We start from the raw sequence: 4,258 nt of genomic DNA on the forward strand, positions 1-4,258 counted from the left end.
GTTTTTCTTTTATAAAAAAACAAAAATCTAAAAAAAACATTACTCAAAGTTGGTAAAAACTGAATATCGATTCGAATATCTTTTCAAAAACTTGAAATTTAGGCTTCAAACTTATTTTATCTTATAAGAAATATAGTTTTCAACATTAGGACAAATTTGAGAAAAATCGAATTGACAGTTTTTTTACAAAAAATAAAAAACCAAAAAAAAAAAATGTATAAAAGTTGGTAAAAATTGATTTTCGACTCAAATTTCAAAATTTTCAAAAATTGTAGATATTGGCTTAAAACTACTTTTATCTTTCAAAAAATACTGCTGTTAACATTTAATAAAATTTTGAAAAAAATCGAATTGACAGTTTTCTTACAAAAAATTAACAACCAAAATAAAAAATTAACTAAAGTTGGTAAAAATTGATTTTCGACTCAAATATCCTTTCAAAAACTCAAAATATTATCTTCAAACTAATTTTCTCTTATAAAAAATATTGTTTTCAACTTACTTACTTTACAAGGTGGCGCTACAGTCCTGTGTGAACTAGGGCCTCACCCAACAAACTTCTCCATCTAGCTCGGTCCCTAGCTAGATGTCTCCAGTTTCGCGCTCCAAGTTGGGTGAGGTCACCTTCCACTTGTGCGCGGCACCTGATCCGCGGTCTTCCTCTACTGCGCTGTCCTGTGGGTGCGGATTCGAAGACTTTCCGGGCCGGAGCATTGGTTTCCATGCGCTCTACGTGACCCAGCCATCTTAGTCGTTGGACTTTTACTCTTCTGGCTAAGTCTACGTCGCTGTACAGCCCGTACAGTTCGTCGTTCCATCTTCTCCTCCACTCCCCTTCGATGCATACGGGACCGTAGATCACACGAAGAACTTTTCTCTCGAAGCGACCCAAGGTGCTTTCATCCGCTTTTGTCATGGTCCATGCTTCTGCACCGTATAGCAGGACGGGGATGATAAGGGTCTTATATAGCAACACTTTGGTCCCTCGAGAGAGGACATTACTACTCAATTGCTTTCTTAGTCCAAAGAAACAGCGGTTAGCAAGAGTTATTCTGCGTTTGATCTCAGCGCTGGTGTTGTTTTCTGCAATTACAGCGGAGCCTAGGTAGACGAAGTCCTTGACTACCTCAAAGGTACGTCTGTCGATGGTGACGTTTTGACCAAGACGTCGGTGTTGTATGTCCTTTCTTGACGACAGCATGTACTTTGTTTTGCCCTCATTAACCGTTAAACCCATTTTTGCCGCTTCTGCCTCAATACTCACAAAAGCCCCATTGACATCACGCTGAGTTCTTCCGATTATGTCAAAGTCATCAGCATATGCCAGTAATTGGACAGACTTTTGAAAGATAGTGCCTCTAGTGTTGACGTGTGAGCTCTGCACTATTCTTTTAAGCACGATGTTAAAAAAATCGCATGACAGCGCATCACCTTGTCTAAATCCTTTTTTGACATCAAAAGGTTCTGTAAAGTTGTTTCCAACCTTTATGGAGCAGCGTGAATTCTCCATGGTCATCCTGCACAAAAGGACGAGTTTGCAGGGATGCCAAATCTACAGCTCGTCCCTGTAGATGCTGTCATATGCGGCCTTGAAATCGATGAAAAGATGGTGGGTGTCGATTTGGTGTTCTTGGGTTTTTTCCAGGATCTGCCGTAATGTGAATATTTGATCAACTGTGGACTCTCCTGGTCTAAAACCACACTAATAAGGACCTATCAGGTTGTTGACGATGGGCTTTAGACGTTCACATATTACGGCAGAGAAGATTTTATAGGCGATGTTAAGTAGACTGATTCCTCTATAATTGGTGCAGTTTAGAGGGTCTCCTTTTTTCAGGATCGGGCAAACAATACTGTGGTTCCATTCATGGGGCATGTTTTCTTCCAACCATATCTTACAGATAAGTTGGCGCATGCTCCTAACCAGCTTATCCCCAGCTGCTTTAAAGAGCTCGGCATACAAGCCATCTGCCCCATCGGCTTTATTAGACTTCAACTTAGATATGGCAATCTTTACTTCGTCTAAGTCCGGAGGACGGGATTGTTGGCTTTCGTCGTCTATATCGAATGGGTCATCCTGCCTGACAGTGATATTCAGTTCTTTATCGCCGTTATACAGTCTGCAGAAGTGGTCCTTCCATATCCTCAGCATTGACTGCGGTTCCACTATGATGTTTCCACTTTCGTCTTTGCAGCCTTCGGTTCTAGGTTTATGTACCTGTGAATTGCGTTTCACCTATTCATAAAACTTTCGAACCTCATTCCTGCTTTTATACCTCTCAACATCTTCGACCGCACGCTTCTCATGCCCTCTGTTTTTCCTTCTGAGAAGTCGGCGTTCCTCTCGCCTCTTCTGCTCATAGAGCTCACGAGCAGCTCTCGTCCTTTTATGCAGAGCCGCTTTGCGTGCCTCTTGTTTGGCTGCATTTGCCTGCCGACATTACTCATCAAACCAGGGGTTCCTTGGTGGTGGCTGTTTAAAACCTAGCACATCAGAGGCGGCTTCTCTGATTGCATTGTTATTGTTTTCAACATTTGATAAAATTTTGAAAAAAAATCGAATTGACAGTTTTTTTACAAAAAATAAAACTCTAAAAAAAGCAATACTAAAACTTTCTAAGAAAATATTGTTTTCGATATTCAGAAATTTTTATATAAAAATCCAACAGTCCGTTTTTCATAAAAAATAAGATCTACAAAAAATAGCACGTAAATTTGGTAAAAATTGATACCAGTACATATAGACAATCTTTTAAGCAAGACAAATCGACAGACAGGATGGGAAGTTATCGGTGTGGGTGGCATCCCAGCCTCATTATTTTAATTTTAAGTAGTCTGTAAAATGCTTGATTTAATCTCTGTTTGATGAATAAACTAAACTAAAATTATAGATTTGGAAAATCATCAATTTTGTAGAAAATAATAGAATGAAAACTATTTCATCTATAAAGGTCTTCTCAAAAACCTGACTTGAAGAAGTGATTTCCTTTCGGAAAAGTATAGATTTCTGAATCAAAACCTTGTTGCCCTGTGTTATTGTATAACATTGAAAATTAAATTTAGGACGTATTCTTACTTAAAATACTTAAATAATGATGCGTGTGTCACACATAAGACCCTAAAAGAAGAAACAGAACAAAAACAGGGTTTGCATACCATTCTGCCAATGTTAATAATATTAAACCTACAGATGGAAGAAAAAAGAACCTGACTTAATACCATCCAAACTGGTGCATACGTTTAGGAGTTAATTATATTTAAAATCAGTAATTGATATGATTATGATTCATCAAATAGATTCACATGTGGTCTTATTTTGCTCGGCATTCTTTAATTGAATCAAGACCTAGTTAAATATTTACCTTTACCAGCCACATGACTAAATATGAAACCTATGTCGTTAAAAAACTTTATTTTTGTTTGGTTTTGTTGGACAGACTTATGATGGAATTTGTGCTCAGCACGTATGTATACAGATGCAATTATCAAACCAACTCAAAGTACGTAAACCCAAATAAAGGAGAAAAAAAAACTTTAACAAAAATTACAAACAAAATTAAAAGTGTGTATACGCCCCATTGTATAATTATTCCATATCTTTTCCAGGGTAAATTGATGAGTGGTTTATTTACGACACTATGTTCATTGTTCAGGTTTGACTTAACTAAGCTACAGTAATCTGTCTCATAAATCGTTTCTATTTTTTTCGTTTATTCATTAAAATACAGTACATCGATTTTGAAAAGCCACAGACTACATTCATTGTTTTTTAAAGCAAAGTATAAAAATCTTATGGTTGTGATTAAAGTCACTTTCGACCAAGATATTTAATAGTTGTTATTTTTTATAATCAATTTAACTTACAACTATTGCTCTTTTCATAAAATACACTGGTTGGTAAATTTGAAAAAAAAATCGACTTATGCCGAAACCCGGGATTGAACCGGGGACATTTAGATCTTCAGTCTAACGCTCTCCCAACTGAGCTATTTCGGCAGATAAAATTTAGATGGTTAAGAACTCATAAAAGACTCAATAATGACTCAGAATTAAAAATTATTAGTATGTCTTATCTATAGTTTATAACAAAAGCAGCGATTTCATCAACAAAATATTTAATGTAAGACTTTTATATAAACTTTTTGTTGCTCATTGCTAAGAGTTGGTGTTTTCGTTTCTCTAAACATGCGCATCAAATATACAACTAAAAGCCGGTTTTTGAAAACCAACAATACGGTGGAAGTTTCTTCTCTTTTAT

The 4,258-nt window shown here is 36.5% G+C and overlaps 1 non-coding gene across 1 annotated transcript; it reads right to left on the bottom strand.

Annotated features, from left to right (window-relative positions):
• Window positions 1-3,923: 3,923 nt before the first annotated feature.
• Trnaf-gaa (transfer RNA phenylalanine (anticodon GAA)) lies at window positions 3,924-3,996 on the bottom strand. The gene has a single exon. It is a non-coding gene; the product is annotated as a tRNA-Phe (tRNA).
• Between the last annotated feature and the right edge of the window lie 262 nt (window positions 3,997-4,258).

This window comes from Eupeodes corollae, chromosome 2 (assembly GCF_945859685.1).
Source record: "Eupeodes corollae chromosome 2, idEupCoro1.1, whole genome shotgun sequence".
In the NCBI taxonomy this organism is placed as follows: Eukaryota; Metazoa; Arthropoda; class Insecta; order Diptera; family Syrphidae; genus Eupeodes; species Eupeodes corollae.